At 42.1% G+C, this 23619-nt stretch overlaps 1 protein-coding gene across 1 annotated transcript in view; it reads left to right on the top strand.

The window, feature by feature from the left end:
• Positions 1 to 23619, top strand: part of AUTS2 (activator of transcription and developmental regulator AUTS2) — a 1021658-nt gene that overhangs the window by 664440 nt on the left and 333599 nt on the right.

Here is a 23619-nt window from a genome sequence, read left to right as displayed (position 1 = left end):
AGGGGTCTGCAGGGAGGGCCCAGGACAGAGGAGCAGACGCAGTGGCACGTTGCGCACTGGTTGTTAAATGTTTTCTGCCAGTGTAGTCAGCAGCGTTTGGGATTTCAGGGAGGTTTGTACAATACAATCTTATTAATAACAATTCTGTCAAGAGAGCACCCAATTAAATTGAATTGGGTTTATGACTCCCTTTTGGTTTCTTAAAATGTGTGGATATAAAACCCGTTCGATGTGGGTATTGGATAACAAGGGTGAGGTGTTTTTTTTTTTTTTTTTGGTTGGTTTTAATGATTCTTCCTCCTACTGAGAATTTTCTTGTTTATAAATGCAGGAGTAGGCATTTTTCCCAAACTATCTTTTCCTTTTCAGCCCTCACAATAATCTAGAGAAGATGGAACTGGTATCAGCAGGCAGCCATTCTAGCTAAGAACCTGACTGCTTCTGGGAGTGGTTTGCTAGACAGCTCTGAGTCTAGAATATCATCTAATTAAGACCTGTGGGAGGATCCTCTTCCAAAATACTCTTCTAAAACATACTTTTTTCTTATAACAAAATGAGTAAATTATATAAAATGTAGGAAGTATGAAGAAGAGAATAAAAATCACCTAAAGCTCCTCCTCACATTGAAAACAGTTGGTGTGTTTCTTGTTTAAATCCTTTTAGTCTTTTTTCTATTATACATAGTGAACATAATTGAAATTGTATATACTTTTTAGAATTCTTTTTTTCACTAAACATTACATCATGAGTATTTTCTCATATGTCTCGACCACAGTACCATTTCTAATGACTACATAATGTGTGTGTGTGTGTTTTCTGTGAATTTGCAATGCTTTAATCTGTCTCCGACTATTGAAAAGAAGTTTTGTTCACACTTTTTATCCATTTTAGGCAGGGAAGCAATAAATTTTTTTTTTTTTTTGGTTAAATTTTGGTGTACATTCTTGATTACTTCCTTAGGGAAGTTTTTAGAAGTAGAATTTCTACAATGAAGCAGAGAAAGTCTGAGGAAAAGATCAGCAGTGCCTCAGGGACAATTTTTGTCATGAAAAGTGGGATAAAACACAAGTTTTCCTCATTAATGAACTTAATAATTTTCTATTTTAAAAAACTGATAATGACTTTCAACCTGAGATCCCTGACGTAATTGAGATTTTTTTTTTCACTGTGGGTTTCTTAAACCACAAAACCTGTTAGGATTAATGTAGGCTATTTTTCCTTTACCAGTTGGCACATAACTACCTAAGACTTCATGTAATCAGTTGAGATGCTACAAATGTATTGCCTGTCAACTCCAATAAAAAAGAGGGCAGTTAATTAAAGGGATGTCTTGCTGTTAAACAAACTTGCACTCAATTGCTTGTAAGTAACATTTAGTTTGATGTGTAGTCAAAGGGCAAGAAAATCAGTGTTCAGAAAGGACTAGCTTTTTAAAACAATGAAAAGGGGAGTGACTTTATTGGGATTGAGACAAGTGGCCTATCAATTGGTTTGATATTTTCCTTTTTAAAAACATATTCATATGTTGAAAAGAAGATGAAAGACATGACTAAGTTCATTAAGGTCCTGTCAGCTTGAGGTCTTTTCAACTGAAGATAACTAAGCCCTTATCATCATGCGACCTTAGGAGATACTGTTTTCCCCTCATGGTCAGATATGGCTACAAGGTCATCTTTTTGTGTGTGTGTGTGTGTGTGTGTGTGTGTGTGTGTGCAAGGACTGTAAGGAAAAGAAGCGAAAGTCCTTAAAAATTGCCATACTCTGCAAATGGAAACTGCCGTTCGTAGACCTCGTGGAAGGGTTCCACCAGTGCAGCAGCCTTTGGGAACAGCTGCTCCAACTCAGGCCCTGGGAGTGCCCTAATGCCCTCTGCACCTTTGTTCAGCTCTTCCTTCATAATGTAGGTGAGAATGCACATTCTCTGGACAGTGAGCTTGGAGTCAGAGGCCCCTGTCACGTTCAGCTCTTTCACAGGGAGGGTCTATCCAAAAGACCCCATCCTGATTTAATATTTAAGTTTGTAATATTTGTGAACCAAAGAATGTATATACAGCAGAGTCCTTTTCCATCTCAAAGGCACGCAGGTATTAGACACCAGAGCCGTTGGAACCGTGACTAGCTTTGTGTTGAAGTTCTGTTGGACGTCCCTGGACTTTGGAGCCTTACTCTGAAGGCAAGAAACTTCAGATTTTGCCAATAACCACATTAAAATGTGTGTACCTGGCAAGGGTGAACCAATCTCATTTACCGGTTTTCATTCTTTGTACTGGTTCTTATTTCATAAACAAGAATTTATTTTTTTAGTGCCAATTTTGTGCCCAAGTAGTCAGTATGGAATGCAAGAGAAGGGCATTAGTTATGGTCATACTCCTCATGGGCCTTCCAATAAAGCAAAGTAAATATGTAATCCACTTACAGTCAGTCAATAGCAATATTTTTATTTGTAATGAACCAACATTTCAGTTGAAGAAAGTATTTATTATTCTAGGAAGAAAAACATCAGCAGAATTAATGGCAGGTTCTGAATGGGCACTGAGCTGTATTCAGAATGCAAGTATTTTCAGTTAGGTGAGGTTGTTGAGGTTTGCTTTCTTTCCTGAGCTCTTATGAATTAGCAAATTCTAAACCGGCTGTTTTCAAATTACATAAAATTGGTGCCTACCCTGAGTGTCTATTTCTCTCTGCCAAGTTTCAACTTGTAACCTATTTTAAAGCTTAGTCCTAAACACCCCAAAACCAATGGAATGATAGCAGGCACCACCTTCAATCATAATATTTTCACAAGAACATGTTCAAGCTTGAAATAATGACCAGGTTGGAGAAAAAGGGAGGTGAGAAGGGAGGAGTAGACAAGTTTGTGTTTTGTTATTTAAAAAGAAAAAAAAAAAAAAAACTTGCTTGAATGAATACGTTGCTCAGATTTCTGCTGCTTTTTCCCGAGATGGCCAAAGGGAGAGAGCTTTGTTGTTCATGAAAGGGGTCAACTAAAAGGACACCTCTGCATCAAATGAAGATACTTGTAGGATGACAATTGGTGATGGTGTTGGAGTTTTTAAATGTTCCCACGTGACTGTTTCAGTTCTCTTTCCCCTCCTTCCTCCTGTATTGAACATGTTGCCTAACTCCTCTCATCAAGAGCATGTGTTGGCAAATTTTTCTATAAAGGGCCAGATAGCAAATATTAGCCCTTGTGACACATAGGGCTCATAGAGTATTCTTCTTTGTTGTTGTTGTTTTTCTTTTAACAACACTTTTAAAATGCAAAAACTAATCTTAGCTTATAGGCTGTAAAAACTGATTGCAGGGAAGATTTGGCCTGTAGGCTGTCGCTTGCCAGCTCATGCCCTGGAGAAACATGGGGTGAAATCCCGGATGAGCGTGCGTGTCGGATATGCCAGCATGATTTCTCTCTTCCCATTGCTTGCTTTGTTCTCTCCTGGTCACTGGCTGTCTCAGGAGCCGGTCCCTGGAGCCTTGCTCTCCTGTGTGATGTAATGGTGTGAAATGGTGTTTCCACTGGAAGGCCTGAAGGGGTAAATGCTGTCTCTAATTAACCTGTTCATTTAGTGCCATTATCCTTTATCTCCAATGCAGTTCTGCTAGGGGAGGATAAGGAAAGTGCTTAATTAGAATAACTGTTTCACATTGTCTGTGTTTGCATGATGAGGTATAAAAAGCCTGAGAGATGAAGCTGTCAGTCACTAAGTATCTTTGGGAGCCTCTTGATTTTTAACATTTAATAACCATGCTCTGTTACTGAGTGTTGTTGGGTGAAACCTCAGGTCACAGTCTTTGTAACACAAAGACTCTGACCCAAGACATCTGGCAAATGTAAGTTATGGCTAATGTCCACCAACTGGATAATGTCATTGGCAAATTAAAGCTTCACGGAGGCTTGTTTATTTACGTGCTCGTTGCTTTAGAGTATTTTGAATTGTCGTTTGTCTTTGTACTTTGTTTTCTGTCTCCCAACTTGGATGTGTAGGGAGTGGGCCTCATATTCATTGATGCTTAAAGTCTGTTGGAATATCATTGCAGTTTTCATGGGATTTTCTAATTGTGGTAAGTAATACATAACAAAATTGACCATTTTCATATCCATAACATAAAATTTACCATTGTAACCATTTCTAAGTGTACAGTTCAGTGGCACTAAGTACATTCACACTGTTATGCAACCATCACTACTGTCCATCGGCATAACTCTTTTCATCTTGGAAAACTCTGTGATCATTAAAGATTAACTCCCCATTCTCCCTTCCCACCCACCCCTGGCAGCCACCATTCTACTTTGTCTCTATGAATTTGACTACTCTAAGTATCTCGTATGAGTGGAATCGTACAATATTTGTCTTTTTGTGTTGGCTTATTTCACTGAGTATAATGTCCCTAAGGTTCATCCATGCTGTAGCATGTGTCAGAATTTCCTTACTTTTTAAGTGTGAATACTATTCCATTATATGTGCATACCGCATTTTGTTTATTCATTCGGCCATCAGTGGACACTTGGGTTGCTCCCACCTTTTGGCAATTGTGGATAATGCTGCTGTGAACATGTTTGAGTCCCTGGTTTTAGTTTTTTTGTGTATATACCCAGAAGTGGCCATTGCAATCTTTTGGAAACTGCCAAATTGACAATTTTCTTTTAAGCGCTATGGTACTTTAAATATTTTTTACCATGCTTTTCTATGTCATCTGTCCTAATAAGATCAATTTTATAATAAATTAGCTATTAGCAATGATGAACAGAAAAGACCAATGAACACATTTATTCATCCTATGTACGAGGCACTTACCTCTTTATGCAAATTAATTTACTTAAGGCCCATAGTATGTTATCTGCATGTTGCAGAAGAGGAAACAAAGGCTTAGCAAGGGAGAGAAACTTGCCTGAAGTCACACAGCTATATGAGGCAGACCTCAGAGCCTGCACTTCTAGATGCCACGAAGCCATACAGAGGGGTGGGTTCCATCTGTGTACCTCATTATATTCTTGGCATGGTTAGTGCAAGGCTATTTATTTTCCAAAGCCTGATGTCACTTTTGAATTTCAAAATCAAATTATATAAAATAACATGTAAAATTCCTTGAAAGCTCTAAAGTGCTATATAAATGTGACGTATTAAGATTAAACATAGTAATGGGCAAATATTAAAAACTATAACTATATGGAGCCAAAACCATCTAGACTGTAAACTGTAGTCTAGTTAAGCATTATGCACACTTAACAGGGGCCTGTCTCTGTGATTTTGTTAGAACATTTTTCCATATGCCATTTTATTCATACCATTTCTAATTCTTGTTGAGACTGGCACAACCTTTTCAACTGCTGTTATGAACTTCATGACCTTTTTGACTTAAGTTGGTGGGAATAATCCAGGTTCTCACATCATGTTCTTTATCACTTACAGCAACCTCTGAACAGCAACCATGCTTTCAACCATCTTTGAAACCCTGCAGCTCTCAGGCTAGTTCTAGATGCTACAGCTAAAGAACTATCATGAAAGAGCCATTAGGCTTACTGGTGTCATTTCAGAGGACAGAGTTTGAGGCCATTTGCGTGTGTAGGTTCTAGAGGAACCAATTTCAATTCAGAATAAAATGCTATGCAGTGGTGAACTAGATCCCTTGAAAAGTACTAAACTCACTGTCAGTGGGGTTGTTCAAACACAGGCTGGAGAATCCCTTCTCAACAATGAGGTGAAGGCGATCCCCACACTAAGACACTCATTTTATTGATCTTCAGTCTTGGTGTATCGTTACCTTTACTTCAAGTGTCCTGAGAACTTCATTTTAGGTACTGTCTTATTTGGTGCTGTTTGCAACACAGGGCAGGGGCTAAGAGGTTTTGCATGGTTTATTTGTTGTACGGGGGCAAACGTGCTGTGATGAAGTGGTTTACAAGTAAAAATATTTAGACCAAATCCGAATTACGGTCAAGGAGATAATAGGGTCAACTTTTTAGATTTAGATTCTCCAGAGTCTGGACAGACCATGTACAAAACAGGATTGCCACTGAGTGAAGTGTCTGATGCAGTTCAATGAATTTATGTTGATTATTTGCTTTATTGACTTATTCTATGCACAGTCTCCTTGGAACTCTTTGGCATCAGAGCTAGAAAACTTACCCTGTTTCAGTGTTAACATTTGGCTTGAGCAAGGACTTGGAATTTGGCACAAATAATATTCTCTCCTTCTTTTCTTATTAACGTGGCTGCAGGATCAACCAAGGTTAATGCAAATATGGAATATTTGCTATTAGAGACCAAAAGTACTTAAAATTCAGTGCAGGTGGAATTGTTTGTTTAAGGATCAGGAGGACAGACTTGGTCATTTCAGTTGCATGAGTTGCTTCTTACTTTGTTTTGGTAGAAATTGTGTGTTAGAGACTTTGCCTGGAAGGCAGCCTCTAGCATTGACGTCTGACCTTAACCGCAAAAGTGGTCCCCCTTTCGGCTGGCAGAGCCAGGCCCCCCGTCCGTGGCTGTGATCTCAGGGGAGGGCTCCAGTCCATGGCTTAGGTTTATGACTGGCAAGCCTGCCTCTTGTAAGGTGGAAAAAAACAGAGCCAAAGTGACCCTGCAGAATTTGAGCTTGGGACAACATTCAGATCCAGAGGATCCATCAAGGTCCGGGACAAGGCCCAGCCTGAACTGGCACCCATGGGCTTTGCCGGAGCCAGGTGTCAGAAATGGGTAAATACCAAATTGTATCTGATGAAAAACACTTACCTCCTTCAAGGAGCCAAAGTCAGCTGAATGGTGTTTGGGTCCAGATGATTCAAAAGCCACAGTCTCACGACCCAACCAAAGAAATATTCAAAACTAGCCTGAAAAAATAATAGCATGTTTTTAAAAATATGCTATCAAACACATTTATCTTTGGCTAAATTGAATTGTTTTTTTTCTTAAAATGTCCAAATAGTCATTGATATAGAAGACTATAGGATAAATACCTCTTATGGAGAAACATTCAGATTTAAGATTTCTCTTTTAAGTCAAAAAACCTGGCAGTGATACTATATAAATAATTTTTGAGCTGGTCCAAGGCTCTTAGTTGAATTTATTGTCTATTACATGGGGAAAATACTGAAATAGGTGGAAGAATTAATACCAAGAAAAATATCAGAATTATATATCTGAAAATGACTGATTACATGACTGTTGTATCAATGAGACATTGATAAGATAGAAAAGGAGAATAAGGATGGTTCAGGTGGGTTCCCAGTAATGCAGAAATGAAGAAATCAAAGCCAAATCAACATAGGAAGGCAGGTAAAAGTGCATACATTTGTGAAAATGCAACAAACTGTACACTGAGGATTGCTGCCTTTCACTGTGTACATATTATACTTTGGTACAAAAAAGGACAAAGTCAAACTACCTTATCTATTGAGCAATAATTTATGAGAAAGTTACAAATAATAAGCAATATAGGGAGAGAAATTTCCTTCCTTCCAGAAACTTGCAATTCATTGGTTAACGCTAGATATAAATTTAAGAAAATTTTAATAATAAAAATTAAATAAATCAACAATGACTGAGTCATAGAATTCTGGACCTGGATGGATCCTTCAAGGTCATCATCCCTCCTATTTTAAATGCACTAAGACTCAGAAAATTTTAGAAAATTATCCAAAGAAATTTAGAGACAGAATTTCACCAGATGGCAGGAATGTAAGCTTAAAGCTCCTTCTTCTTTATTTTTTCTCATGTTGACTTCCTCCTCCCCCCACCTGCTCATTATCCCCAAGGGTCTGTTTTGAGCTTTCTTTGGCTTTCTCTTTATGTTGCCCTCTCATTGATTCATTCATTTCTATGTTAGTGTTTCTAACATAGTGAAAACTCCTGAGCTCCCATCATCTGCCCAGCACTGTTTCATGGGTAGGCAGTACAGCGCTGAACCAAACAGACTGAGCATCTTCCCTCGCAGGACTTATTTTCTACTGATATCAGTGCACATGGAGCCCAGATGGTAATTTCTGGGACGAGAGTTCTCACCGAGTCCAGGCTCTTTGCACTCAAGCGTCCCTTGCACCTCATGGTGACACCTCAAGTTCAAGGTGGCGATAATGTCATCTCCTCTCCAGCTCATCTCCTTCTCCTGTCTCTCCTGGGCCTAAAGAACAAGTTTGGCTCTTCTTGAACCTCTCAGTCAACCAATTTCAATTCCCTAAACAAATTAAGCTTTCTTATATGTATTCATCATCTCCTTGTTTCTTTGCCTCTTCCTTTTTAACTCATCTATCTCCAGTTGTCCCCAATTCTGATTTATCCTATTTATTGTTGCCTTATTAATTTTCCTAAAACACATTTCTTCTATCAACCCCCACCCCCACACACATTTTCCTTGGATCTTGTTCGCTTTCCAGATTAAATGGAAGTTAAAAGACAGTTAAAAGCATGGCTCCAACTTATTTCTCAAATCTTCTTACAGCTGCACTAGAGGTACCTGAACTGACTCCAGCCAGAGTGGTTTCTTGGCTGCTCCTTCAGCCAGTCCTCTGTCCTCTGCCACCCTGCAGGTGCTCACTCTGCCTCCCACCTGGACTCATCATGCAGCCCCCACCCCACCCCGCCGTCCTCATCACCACCTTGGCATGCACTCACCCAATGCCTTACCTAAGAGACCCTTCTCAATCACATCAACACGACTCTTCCCTCCTTTGAATACACTCGTCTGTCACCACGGTGCATTATGGTTATTCTTACTTTTTATTAAAGTAATTCAATGGATTTTCATAAAATGACACATCCTTCTGGAAAAAAATTAAAATGTACAGAAGAGTAATGAAAGTCAAAACCACCTGTAATCTCTTCACCCAGAGGTACCTAGTCTTGAGTATCCCTCTCCACCTCTTTGTGGGTGTACAAACATTGATGAAGTCTATCCATTTTCCCATAAATGAAATGAAATTTTATCTGTTTTTTCCCTGTTGATACATTCTGTTGCTCTTTTAATGTTATTCAATTGAAAATTAAACTAATTTTCAGTGGCCCCAGGATATTTTATTGTTTGGCTTTACCATAATCTAACCACTGCTTATTTTTTATTTTGTTTTGTTTTGTGGAGGGATATATGCTTTTCTGTTTTATTTTTATCTTGCCTTCATCTCTCCATTAGGAGGTGCAGGGAGGAGGTTGTTCCCTTGTGTTCTGGCCCATGTGCTTAACACCGCCATGTAAAATGCAAGTGAGCAGTCTGTCATGGCCCTTGACAGGAGCTGTTTGTGACACACCCCTCCATGTGGTTAGGGACCTGAAAACGTGTGTAGAGATCTTGAAAAGAAGTTAGAAAGAGGGGGAGGGTGTAGCTCAATTGGTAAAGTGCATGCTTAGCATGCATGAGGTCCTGGGTTCAATCCCCAGTACCTCCTCCAAAAATAAATAAACCTGATTACCTCCCCCATCCCTCAGCCAAAATAAAAATAATTAAATAATATGATGATAAATAAATTAAAAATATTTAAAAAAAAGAAGTTAGAAAGGATTAACCTAAAATCCAGAGTAAAACTGTGGCCATTATTATTATTATTATTATTATTATTATTATTATTATTATTATTATTGCTTTGAATAGTGTTGTGCCTCCATTGCCTGCAAGAAAGCCATTCATTGTTCCTTGTTACATAATCTGCAGAGAGCTTATTCACTTAGAAAGCAGCGTGTTCATCCTAGTCTCTCTCTGATGAGGCGCTCAAAGCAGAATCTGTCCTGCGTCTCTGAGGCATTCTTCACAGCACAGACCTCATGCTATCACTAATTAGCCAGAGCATTCTCAGCCAAAAACCCCGTGCTTGGGCTTGACAAAAATCTGTTTTTTTTCCACGGAAGGGGTGAAGCCTGCCTCTCTGTCGAGGGGCACCTCCCTGCACCCAGCACCAGCCGGGTGGTGGTGCGCTCTCAGATCGGCCAGTGCGGTGCAGCATGTTCTGGATGGCCTGCTGATGGCCGCCTCCCTTCTCTGCGAGGTGGGACCTCCACTGACTGGGCCTCTGTACTCCAACAACATACCTAACACCACGAGACAGGCCACTTGGTCGTTGTGCTGAGTGTTATCCCTGTCCGTTCCCTGTCTGGGGGCTTCAAAAACCAGTCTACCTGTCATCCCTTAGCCAACTTCCAGCCGCTTCTGTTAATGATGTATGCGATTAGCAGCCTATGCTAGTTCATTAGGAAAATAAAAGGAAAAAAAAGAAAGGAAGAAAAACCACGAGATTGTCTGCCTGTCGCTGTGAAGTGAGGCTTGACGGGAACATCCTCACTGTCCCTCCCCACCGCCTCTGCTGCCAAGTGTCTGTGCTCTCCCGTGCGCACGCGCTGGCGGCTGCCCGTGTTCCACGGCTCTGCCATTTGCTCAGTGGGGGGACGTTTCCTTAGCCGAGCAGTGCACTGCTCTGCCTGAGGGACTGAGAACATATTGCTTGGCAGGTGGGCCTGCTCAGATGCACTGACTGTTGTTTCAGTGCTGACAGGGAACATACATCATGCGGGCGCATTATGCCAGCATAAATCCATGGTAACCTGTTCAAGGGGCTGCAACCAGCAAACAAAGTGTTTGGGTCTTAATAGGTGATATTTTTGAAACGTATAATTGGGATCTGAGAAGTAATTCTGGGTGACAGGCCACTCCTTCTGCCATCTTAGCAGAAGCTGGGCCTACAGCAAAATAGCACTCCTGTCGTAGCGCACAAAGATGACTGCCATTCCAGCTCGGCTGCGGGCAGCTGCACACGGCGTCGCCGTGCCAAGGCCGTGTCTGTGCAGGGGAAAGAGCCTTCAGTTTCGAGGTCTTTCCTTTCTGCCGTGGCGCTCAGTACTACTGGCAACAAATGCTCCCAGGGGTGTCAATGGAGGACGTCGGAGCTCCTGTCCTCAGCCTCTAATATGAGCTTGAAGGGGATCTGGAGTTTGCAGTGGTGTTGGGTAGAGGACAGATAAGCCTCTGAGCGTGAGTCCCTGCTCTTTGTCATGAAGAGGAGCTACTTTTCATTTCCCCGCTGGACTCCAGCAGGAGAAGGAGATATTAACCAAGTCCCTGGGCAGAGCATGAAGGGACTTGGTGTCACAGCCTGTCCACTTCCCCGCGGGGAAGGTGGACCTGTGGCTGCCAGCGCCTTGGAGATACAGCGAGTAAAGCCTGACACAGCACTAGTTACAGACCACTGTTCCCTGAGTTCCAAAAACAAGGCAGGCGAAAGGGCATTCTGCACAGGCTGTCTTCTTCTGGAGTCACGCTGCGTCTTCCTCACGATTCGCAGCCTGTGTCCGTGCGTTCCCCCCACCCACAGTCTGGTCACAGGATTCACCTCCCCGCACTTCATCATCAGTTGCTTTCTGCATCTCCACTAAACTCTGTTTTCCTTGAGGACAGGGACCACCGCGCCTTTTTGGTGCCTGGCCGAGTGCTGGATTTGTGGTGGGTGCAGAAAGAGTGAAGAAAGGAAGATGATCGTTTGTAAAGAGAAAAGCCATTGTTAGGTCATCATGGAGAAGTTGGCTTTTCTTTTGCCTCCTTGATTTCCAAGAGATGTAACTCTGGTATTTCAGTGTGACTTGCCAATCAAATTAAAACTGGGTGGCGACCTTGTGTTATTTAATTTTCATTCTGCCAGACAACTAAACCAGTATCAGTGCGGCCTTATCTGCATTCTCCTACTGCGAAAGAATTTATTTCCCTAAAGCAAAAGAAGCCAATGTCCTCACGAGACCAAGGACCTTCTAAATTTTAATGACCAAGGAGAGGACTGTTAGGAGCAGCAGCAGTATTTAGAAACGCCGTGTCCTTGGTAACCTGGCATGGAACGATACTTGGGAGAGACCTCATCACGTCCAAGCAACGGCCCAGCCACCACTCCACCAGCTTCGCTGGTTGCTTCTGCTTCTGCTTAGCGATGTGATGGGTCACGACACAGTTGCCAACAAGGAAAGTTTCATAAAAACAGACTTTGCCGTTCTGTCCCCAGACATTCCATGTTATGAGGCCTGTAGTGAAGCCTGGGAATTTGTACCTTTGAAGTGTTCCTCAGGTGGCTTACCTGCAGCCAATCTGTGGACTTTGGGAAGCACCGATTAGAAGGATGCAGTACTGCAATCAGCATTTCCCTCAGTGTCACTGCCACCTTGGGCAAATACTGATACCTTCTTCCTAGGGCATCTTTCTGGAAAACATCATGATGTCTTAGACAGATGCTCTGAGGAGCCTCGAAAACTCCTTGCAAGATGTAAAACCAAGACTTTTAAGTATGCAAGGGAAACATCACTTAGTACATCTCCATACCCATCATCAGTTCTGCCACTGAAATATTCTTTTTTTTAAGTGACTTAATTTTTAAATTTTTAATTAATTAATTTTTTATTGAAGTCTAATTGACTTACAGTATTAGTTTCAGGTGTACAACATAGTGATTCAGTTTTTTTTTTATTGAACTGTAGTTGACTGAAAATGTTATATGAGTTTCAGGTGTACAACACAGCGATTCTGTATTTTTATACATTGTGGAATGATCACCACAATGAGTCTCGTCACCACCTGTCACCACACAGTTATTGCAATATTATTGACTGTCTTCCCAATGCTGTCACAGCGATGTAATTCACAGCATGACAGTTTTTTTAATAAAAAATCCTTATTGAGATATGATTCACATAAAATTGACCCCCTTAACATACACGATTCAGTGATTTTTTGTGTGTGTTTACAACCATTCAGTATTCTGTGCAACCATCACGACTGTCTAATTCCAGAACGTTTTCATCACGCCAGAAAGAAACCCCATACCCACTCCTTCCTACCTCCAGCCCTGGCAGCCACTAATCTACTTTCTATCTCTATGGATTTGCCTACTCTGGCTGTTTAACCTTTGAAATATTAAAAATATTAAAAATGACTTATTAAACATGAGTCCAGTTATTTCTTTAAATATCTCCAAAGAAAATTTTCCTAACACACCAGTGATGGCGCCTGGCCCTGCGGTGTTTTATGGTCAAAAAGATAGCACTCGTGTGTGACTTCGACTTATTCCCATAGCACTGGCCCCCATAGTATTAACTCTACCCCCTGGTTTATCTTCTCTGACTCTCCTCATTCGACCCTCAAATTCTTTATAGATTCAAATCAACTCACCTCCAACTTTTCTGCAGGATGAATAATCTCAAATCCCTATGCCTCTACTCAGATTTACCCCGTATTTTCTCATGTTTCCTCTTCTCATTCATCTAAATAATGAAGTATCCACCCTTTTCTCTTAACGTGAGTGCCTCAGTTTGTGCCATCTATTCCAATGCTTCCCTCTTCTCCAGAACCTGGCTTCTGAATGTCTTCATTTTCTTTCTTCAACCTACAGAACCTCAAGAGTTCACAGGGAAAAAAAAATTGCTTCCATCCTCCTGCCTCCTCAAGCTACCTTTCTGTTTTTCACACTCCCTTCACTGTCAAACCTTTGAAAGCACATTTTGCTCTCACTGTCGGTGCTTCTTTTCCACCCACTTCCAGCGAACTTATTGCACTCATGTTTCTGCCTTTACTTCTTTACTGAATTTCCTCTCTTCATGGTTCAGGGCATCATCTTATTTGCCGCGTCCAATAACCTTGTCTGACCCCTGTCCTCATGACCTTTATGTGCCATAGAACCGTGCTGTCTCTCCATCTGAAAACACTCTTTTTCCTTTGGTCCCCATTCTTGTTCTACCTTTGGTTCCAGTGTTCCATGCCTTCCTAAATATGGATGCCCCCTCTTCTATCTGTGTCTTTATTTTCTCCCTTTCCAGTCTCATAACACCATCTGGCTCCTAACTATGTGGCTAACTTCCAAAACTATCTTCACCACTTGAATGTCCTGCCAGCTTCTAACACTCATTGCTCTAAACAGAACTCATACCCTGGCAGGCTTTCTGGCTTCCCTAATTCTAGCCATAATGTGACCCAGGGTTGAAAATTTGACTTCCTTCTTTCTTTCAACTCCTCCGTTGCCACAGTTGACAGCCATCATGTGTATAATGGCCCGTTTGTTCTGTCTAGGCTGTATTTCTTCATCTGTTGTCCTACTTGTCCAGATCCAGCTCTTCATCATCTCTTACCTCGACTATCACCAGGCCCCTTCTCCCTCAGCTCCATTCCATCTTATACATTGCTGCCACATACCAGCCCTCCTTCAGCACAGATCTGATCATCTCATGCCCTTTAGAAACAATCTTTCAAATTCCTCTAATCCTACTGAATACGTTCTCTGCTCCTCAACCCAACGAGTGAGGCCGTCTGCGACTTGAATCTTGTCTCCACCCCAGGTGTACTTTGTACTCTTCTTCTTCCTGCTCTCTGTACTCTAGCCGAAGCAAAATGCTGATCATTCTTGCTTTTACCTCCACAAGTTCTCATTTCTAGGTCCTTGCTTATTCTGTGTCTTTTATCTAAAATGGTATTCGCTATTTCTACCATGTGTTTGATCTCACGTGTTTGAAATCCCCTCATCTTTCAAATCCTTTCTCTTCCATGAAAACTTCTTGGAATAGGATTTCTCTCTCCTTTGGATTTCCAGCATTCCGTGTGTGTGTGTGTGTGTGTGTGTGTGTGTGTGTGTGTGTGTGTGTGTAAGGAATGGGAAAGGACTTTGAGCACTTTTTCTTGTATTTCAATTATTTATGTGCTTGTCTTATCCAGGCCTCCAAAGATAGGGGCCTTGCATTTTCATTGTTGTAACTCCTATAAAAGCCGATAGACTATCTTAAATATAGTGTATTGTGAATAAATATTTCTTGAGTGAATGAATTTTTTAACCTCTATAAAATATAGGAGATGTAAAAAACTAAACTTGTGGACGACAGGCTTTATGTCAGTGTCAGGAGAGTTCTCAGTGGTTCCTGAACTATTATTTTCAATCAATCCAAGTGCAAGGCTTAGATGAAGGAAGCTGGAGAGAATTGTAGCAAACCTGCCATCATCTCCATTGCACTCTTGCATTTGCATAATATTTTATGCCATTTGAAAGTGCTTTCACACCTTATCTGACCTTCTGTATATGTAGGTAGGGCTAGGAAAGGGAGAGCTATTCTGATGTCTGTCGGTTCATAAATGAGGGAAATGTGGTCTGTGGAGTTGAAATGGCTTAACCAGTGTTAAGTTATTAGACAGTAGCAGTTCCTGGACAAAGGGACACGAAGGCTATCTGTAAATATTTGAAGAGCTATACGTAAATGAAGATTAAATCTTATTTTTTATTCTTTATTTCCTCAGAGGACAGAAGAAGTACAAGCAATTTAAGCTCGATTAAAGAGAAAAAGTGTGTAACTGTCAGATCCTTTCTGAGATGGTATTGACTGCCCCCATTGTTCACATGGAACTCAGAGACACAACGTGGACCACCAGGTGTGGGACATTGTGTTACAAAGGGCCACTCAAAAGGTGCAGGTTCACTGAGGTCCCTTCTTATTCTGCAGTTCTCTGGTTCTTTTTAGGTTAGCACTGTGCTCCTGTACTCCATAATCTAAGTGTTGATTTATTTAGAACGTGACCTTCAGTACATGTAGCTAAGGTGTGGGATGATCCACTGTCCAGGTCCTAAATCTTTCCCAAAATGGACACTCCACTGTACCCTAGCTACTCTTAATAACTGTCAGCAGACCACCTGCAGGTGGGAACATAAAAGAACATACTTTCACCCAATCCTTCAGTGCCTAGAGTTGCCAGCCCAGGAAAAAATGAAGTTTGCAGAAAATCTCACAGATGCTGTCATCTCATGTAGCCCTCCCAGTCTGGCCACTCCAGGCACCTGTCTGGTGTTCCGGGCATGGCAGGCAGGCTCACCGTTCTCTTGGAGGGGCATACGCTGTTGAAAGGGTGGAGTGACTCTAATGAGCTCCAAACTTTTCTTTGAAATGGGGAGTTGCCTAAAAAAGGCAACTGCTACAAAACAGCCAAATGGAAATCATGATACTTCACTGAACTCAGAACCAAATCTGCCTTTTTTTTTTTCTTTATAGAAACATTTTGTGTGCCATGTACCTTGGGAGCCAAAAAGAAATCATACGTTGGCTCCCTGTTCCACTTTGCTAAGCTCAGATACTGTAAATACCCTCCTCTCCTCTCATAACATTAAATTTTTCATGAATTCATCATAAAGGAGGCACTTTGTAGGTTTGGCTGGTACTAGTGAAAGACTTCATTTTCTATTTCACAGTAACTTTTCAGTGCAAAAAAATTATGGGCACAACGTTGAAAGACTAGAATTATTCATCAAGTCTTCACTGCCTGCAAATTAAGAGAATTTTTCTGAAACCTATCTGGGAGAATGCATACACGGGCATGCATATTTTAGATGGTGCTGCATCTCAACTCTAGCCACCTAATCTTTCTCAGGGGAGTTAGGGGTAAAAGAGAGCATGTGCTTTCTTGTTGCTTTATGGATTCATTCAAGTCTCCACCAGCTCACAAAATTTCCCCTTGATTTTTAGTGTTCCTACAACTCACCAATGCACTAAAAGATGGAATCTTCCATTGTATTATGCATTCATGGAAGTACCGGTAGCTTCATAGCTTGATGCAAAAGGTGTGTTTCAGGAGGCAGCATAGAGAAATGCCTTGGTGCATCAGAACCCCCTGGAAGGCTTGTTAAACATGTGTTGGGCCCGACCTCAGGAGTTTCTGATTCCATAGATCTGCGGTGAGGCCCAAGAATTTGCCTTTAACGAGTTTCCAGGGCATGCTAATGGTGCTGGTCTGAGGACTGCACTTTGAGAAACACTGCTGTACTGAAAAGGACGTCAGACTCAGACGTCAGGAAACCTGGATTCTAGTACTGAGTCTGCTCCAACCAGCCATGGGTCTGTGGACAAGTCCTGGGGTCCCAGTTTACTCATCCATCAAAGAAGAATAATGACTCCTGCTCTAGGTGACCTAGCGTTACTTTGAGAATAAAATCTGAGAATCTACAGGAAAACACTTAGCACTTTTGGAAGAGCTTGACACACATAATTGCTGTAGTGAGAAGAGTTAAAAGAAAACAACTTGAAGAAATTTTAAGATGCAGACATTCTGTCAAACACAGGCATACAGGTAGCCCTGCTACTGTGCTAAGAAGGGGCTGGTGAAGAAGAGGTGGAAAGTTTGTATGGAATTCCCCTCCTCTGAGACCTATCTCTGAAAAAGTCAGATACCCTGCTGTATTTATGTTCTGTACGACATGGCCAGTCTGTGTTAGAGGAGCATTTCTCAATCTTTCCTGTGGTTCAAAATTCCCTAGGACACCTCCAAATATACAAAAGCTAGGCCCTGTCCTAATTCAAGGAGCCTGGGCCCTCAGGTGACTCTTAATGTAGTTCAGAGTTTGAGAACCATTATATCTGGGCTGATAGCTCTCAAACCATTTCACGACAAATTATAGAGGAGCTATATACTCTAGTCAGTGGTTCTCAACCTGTCTGCACGTTGGGATCACCTGAGGAGCCTTTAAATCCCACTGTCCAGTCAAAATTGAATCAGAAGTTCTGAGAGTGGGGTCTGAACGTCAATACCAGCTTAAAAGCTCCTCAGTAATTCAGATTTGCAGCCAACGCTGAGAACCACTGACTTAGAAAGAGTCCTCTGTCATTACATCAACAAACATACTGTTTGTGTGTGTTTGCTTGTCTCATTCCCACACCATACGGTGAGAATGTTGAGGGCAGCTCCGGTGCCCAGAAAGCAGCCCAGTGCCTTACACTGCTTTAGATGCTGCAGGTTATGTTGGTTTATAATTTTGAATGACTGAACCGCTCTGTTTATATACAAATGAAGTGCCAAGAAAACTCATACCAAAAAGCCCCCACATTTAAATATTTTCTACAAACACGGCCCTTTGTGGAGTTCAGGCCCTCACAGTAAGAGGATATTTATTGAATAATTTGCAGAATCATTATCACAGGGCATCAGTTGAACAATCCATAGAACTGGAGTCAACCCCAGCTATAATCCTGATCCCGGGTGAGATGGGGAGTCGGGGAACCCTTTGCCTTGCAGAGCTCTGAGAACACCAGGGAAGCAAGTGAACACGTGGTGAACACCCCCGGCCCCAGGCAGTTCCCTGTGCTCTCACTTTTTGACAAACTTGCACTCTCCCGGTTTTTTCCTGAAGGAGAAATGGCAGCAGATTGCTCAAGGTGGGAAGCGTGAGGGAGCATGTTTGACTCCAGAGCCTGAGTTCCTTCCTCATATTTATGTTGCTGCCATTCAGATTTTCTCCTGGCGCCCCTGCTCCCTCCCTCCCTCCCTTCCCTGCCCCTACAGGGCTCCTCTCTGGATGCCTGTCCCTCCCAGCCCTGCAGGACTCCACCCAGAGCTCCCCGACTTCTCTAGTGAAGCTTCCTCTGGGAAATCCTGCTGACCTGTGACTTGGTTAATTGCCCGATCACCTTCACGGTGGGCCAGGTAGCCTCCTCCCTCCCTGAAGCCTGTGCCAACCATGGTATAGAGCTTATCCCCAGAGCTTGGCAGTGTCCATTTACTTGGCTCTTCCTCCCCGGAGACAGGAAGCTCCTTGAGGGCAGGAGCTGATCCTTGCTCATCTTTGCGTTCCCTTCGCCTTTTGTAAGTCCTAAACCTTTGAGGCACCCAGTACTTTTTTTTTTTTTTTAAAGAACAAATGACAGCAGAAACTCATCCATGAGCAAAGATCTCCAGAAACACTTCAGCATGTGTGCATGTGTTGTGCTTCAGAATATTTTAGAAACATTTTCCAGATTTAATTGAGGCTTCTGGGAAGCCTTGCTGTGTTCTTCCTTGCAAAAAATAGAAGGTCGTTACCAGGAAGTCTCAGCGTACCATATTTATCTGGTGAGTTTTGAAAATACTGAGTAATGGGACTAATGACTCAACATAGTAGTTTCCAGACTGTGAGGTAATCTTTGGACTTTGCAAGATTATTATATTAAGTGTACTTTTTAGTCTGTCAGTAAAAAATAAAAAGCCTGTATTTTCACATTAGAATTCAAAGAACATCTGCTGCGTGTTGTAAATAACATATTTTGAAAACCAGCTGATGCATGCTCAGCCTTCCTCCGCCTGCTAACTACAGCAGGTCCTTAAGATGAGATCCAGTTTGCCATTGGTACCACTCTTGCAATGACATGCCGCCATCTTCCATAAATCTTCAGAAGCATTTGTCCCCTAGACACACTCAGCAATGTGAGGTTTTCAGTTTTCTGTTTTCTAGTGGGATCAGAAGGGACTGGATTCCTAGACGACATAGAGCCTTGGAACATGTTTTGTCAAGGAGTGAAGCTTAAAGACGTTTTCCGTGGGGGCCCTTCCTTACCCCCAAGGATGTGAAACCTCAGAGAGCCACCCCTTGCCTGGGGTGAGTGACTGCTCCCACTCCAGACACGAGGGATGTGTTGCTTTGCTGGTCTCCCTCTGCAGTGCTCGGGAGCTGCTCTGTCAGGGCCCAGCCTTGCCTGGCAGCCCCATTCACTTCCTCCAGCCAGAATCTCATCTCCTCATGGGACTGAAAAACTCAGTCAGCTTTCTCCCTCGTTCCTTCTCAGTTTGTCTGGTTAGCACCCTTTCCTAGCAAGCAGGCACCATCTGTCTTCTGCGGAACTTTTTTTCGGAAGATTCCCAGCACATGTGTGCTGGCTGGGAAGGGTGGAGGAGGGTGCCAGGGTAACCAGCAGTGCTCCCCGGAGTGCAGCTTTTGAGGAGTGCCCTTTGTGGCCGTCTGCCCTGCAGGCTGGTTTGTTCTGATTCATGAACACAGTGTCTCCCTGCAACTTCCTGGGGTCACAGAAAATAGCCAGGCTGCCAAGCGGGTTTTCAGAGCCAAAGAGAGAACCTGAGCACGCTGTCTCCAGTGGCTCCTCATTATCCCGGGCAGGTTCTGTCCCACAAACACCCCGTCATTGATCTTGTTCTCTGTCCTCGTGGAGAGGACAGCAGAGACAGATCATACAAAAGGGACTCTGTGTGCTATTCTTTTGCTTCCTTGCTCATAACCCATCACTGGTGCCAAAGCATGCACCTAACATACTCTGCTTTTGAAATAATTTGGTTTCTGTAATGCAGAGTCCACCACCCGCCTTCCAACCTTTAATACCTGTCTCCTTTGAATTCAGCTTGTTGAGCATCCAATTTGTCTTTTTTCTTCTTCACTTTCTCCTTTTTTCCTTGCACTCAGGCTGCCTTTTATCAAAAACAGACAGAGGGTGAGCCATTGACACCTCATGGCAAGCAGCAGCTTGAAGCATTTTCTTCATTCACCTTGACATCTTTTCGGCAAAGAAAAGGCGAGGGTTGGAAAGCCGTTTTATTCATTTGGGCTTCCATAAGCGCTCCCTCTTTGAAAGCTGCTTCGCAAATAGCCTTGTTGGTTGTTAATGCTTGATGCCTGTCTCCCTGGAGGCTTTACCAGTTGTTTTGAAAGGCTGGCTATTTTCTGTTCCCTTGAGAATTCACCTTACATGGGTCTCTTCATTGCTTTCCTTCTCCCTACAGAATCAGGATTAAGAATAATAATTACCAGGCCTTATTTTGAGTTTCCTGTGTGCCAGGGACTGTGCATGGTTTTATGTCATTCTTACAACCACCTTTTGAGGTAGTGCCCATTTTACAGATGGGGAGACTGACGCAGGAGAGGTTACATACCTCAGTTGAGCTAAGACATAAACCCAAGCACTTGGACTTGAATGCCCTGGCTGTTCATGAAACTGCCTGAGTCTGATACCCTATCAGTCTCTCATTTGAATTTTGCTGGCATAGTCCTGTCTTTGTTTTTGGAAGGACTAGGTCTCAGCAGAAGTGAGGCAAACAGAAGATAATCCATGTTCTGAAGTTCTAAGGGATGAGACACTGTCCCCAGTCTCTGCTGCCCATTAGGTCAGTGATTCTCAGTAGCATAGAGGAGATTGACCAGTGTGGTGGGGAAGGTGTGCTAAAGACCAGAGGACAGGGAGTGGGGACCCAGTTCTGATCCAGCCCAGGGTAACAAAGGCGTTGTGGCAATCACTGGATGATCATGATTCTAAGACCATGCAGTGTTCCCCCAACTGTAGTAGCTACCGCTGGTTGGGCACATGTATTACATGTCAGACTGGACCTTTGATGCTTTTGTTTAATCTTCCCTCTTAATCCTGTAATATAGGCATTATCTCACTTTACAAAGAAGAAAAGTAGGTTCAGAGAGGTTATCTTGGCCCAGATTTGCTCAGATCTTAAATGACAAAAAACTGAGATTTGATCCCAGATTTGTGTATCTTCAGATTCTGTGCGCCATTCCTCCTTCCTTGCCAGCCTCTCTACCCATTTTGAGACTTAATCAGTCATTGTAATCATCAGTAGGTCATCCTGCCGATAAAGGAAAGAAGTAAGTGGATCTTAATGTTTGTGGATCAGAGAATGTGATGGGGCTAAGTATGCACAGTTTGTACCCCTGGCCCCATAGAGAAGCTTATCACTTCCAAGTGGTCCCAGCAGCCAGCTGCCATGTCCTTAATGTAGGTAGACAACTGCACTTCACTGAGGTTTGTTTTTAGAATCATCAATACTTGGCAACTTTATAGATGAGCACAGCTTACAGGTTCAGGGAGCCTTCAGAAGTGAGGGGAGCTGGGACTGTGTACCCAACTCTGGTCTTTAACTAGGAGCCGGTAGCATCACGGAACTCTCTTCAACCTCAGCTTTTTCATCTGTACATCATAAGAGTTAATTCCAAGGTTTGTTTTAGCTCTAAATGGTGATTGTTCTCTACTCTCAGGCCATTTATGTTACACACGCAGGAAGAGCCCTCGTACCCAGTGACTTAGTAGGTTAATTGAGAAAATCATTTAAAGGAAGAAGTCATCAAAAAGGAAACATGCTAGCCACATTTACTTTCTTTAAAACAGCTTTACTGTGATGTAATTGATGTACAATAAACTATGTGTACTTACAGTATACAGTTTGGTAAGCTCTGATATATGTACCCATATAATCGAGATAGTGAACTTATCTGTCACCCCAGTCTCCTCCTGTCCCTTTGTGCCCCCCAACACCCCACCACCAAAGCAGCCACTGATCTGCTTTCTGTCACTACAGATTACTGTACCTGTTGAGAGTATTATGTAGTATGTAGTCTTTCTTTGTCTTCTTTCATTCCACTTAATTGTTTTGAGATTTATCTGCTGTTGCATATATCAACCAGTGAATGAAAGCAGTTTCCTATTTAATCAGGTTGTCTTCAATTTTTCTTAGGAGTATTTTATGTTTTTCAACAAACAAGTGTTTCACACCTTTTGTCAGAATTATCCCTAGATATCTTATATTTTTTGATGCTATTATAAATGATACAATTTTTAAAATTTCAATTCAGTTTCTGATTGTTGCTATTATAATTGGTTAGTACAATTAATTTGTATAATTATTTTCAATTATGTGTAACAATATGATGTGTAATTGTATATCCTGCAATTATGCTAAAATCACTTACTGGTTCTTGTAGTTGTTTTACAGATTCCATTAGAGTTTTGAACATAGGTGGTTATTATGTCTGCAAATAAGTACAGTTTACCTCTTTCTTTCCAATCTGGATTTCTTTATTTTTCTTGCTCGAATGCACTGTGTAATCGAAGTGGTTGAGAGTGGACATTCCTGTCTTGTTCCTGAGCTTAGGATGGAAGCTTTCAGTCTGCCACCATAAGCATGTTTTAGCAGTAGGTTTTTCCTAGATCATGTGGGGTTTTGGTTTGTTAGCTGATTTTTACTATCATGCCATTCCATGGACATGGCAAAGGCCTTTCATTTGTGAGTTTGCTTAGTAGAGTTTTGCATCATCTTTCTGGCATAATTCACATCCCTAATGCATCCTGTACAGTCTCAATTTCAATTTAAGTAGAGGGAGAGCCTAGACATTTGTGAAGTGTGGAATCCTTCTAGAAGTGAGTTTGTTTTCTTTTGTCATAAGTTTAGTCGATGAAGAGCAGTTTGTCTTTAAGTCTCCTGCCTTTAGTGAGTGTTTCCAGAACATTCTTGAGTTTTAGAGATGCAACTGTTGTGTGTCCATGTTTCAATTTCACCAGTGTTGATAATAGTTAAGTATTAACTGTATAATTGCAATACAGCAAACCTGGCGTAAGCAGATTTAGGGCCAATTACAGCAGCGTGTTGGTGAGCATGCAGCTCAGCTGATGTGAGCAGAAGTGTGTGGGCAAACTGGAGACTAGCCAGTCGGATGCAACGACACGGTGTGTGGGGTATCGCTCAGTAAGCGACACGGAGAGCATAATGGAAAGGATTGGTTACTCCAGGGAATAAGGGAAATGGACGTTGATTAAGAGAGTTTCTAGAACTCTTTCATTGCTGTAAACAGCGCTCCTGACCTGCAGCATCCAGTGGGCAAAACGAGCTTGTGGTCTCCAGACCTCCTGTGTGAGAAACAAAAATAAGTCAACACTGATTTAGCTTCACAGCTTGAAAAATAACCATGACCTAGGGTACTCCTTGCATCAGCTTTAACCACAGTGATGGCAAACATGACATAGTTGAAAGAACACTGAATTTATGGTCAGATGAGTCTGGGTCTGATTACGAGCATCTCTCTCTGTGCTGTTGAGCAACCTTGGGTGAATTAGCATTTCCGAGGGTCATTTTGAGGAAGGAATGAGCGTTTATTCTGTGTCA

The sequence above is a fragment of the Camelus ferus genome, chromosome 18 (assembly GCF_009834535.1).
Source record: "Camelus ferus isolate YT-003-E chromosome 18, BCGSAC_Cfer_1.0, whole genome shotgun sequence".
Taxonomy (NCBI): domain Eukaryota; kingdom Metazoa; phylum Chordata; class Mammalia; order Artiodactyla; family Camelidae; genus Camelus; species Camelus ferus.
This window is presented reverse-complemented; position numbering and strand designations above follow the sequence as displayed.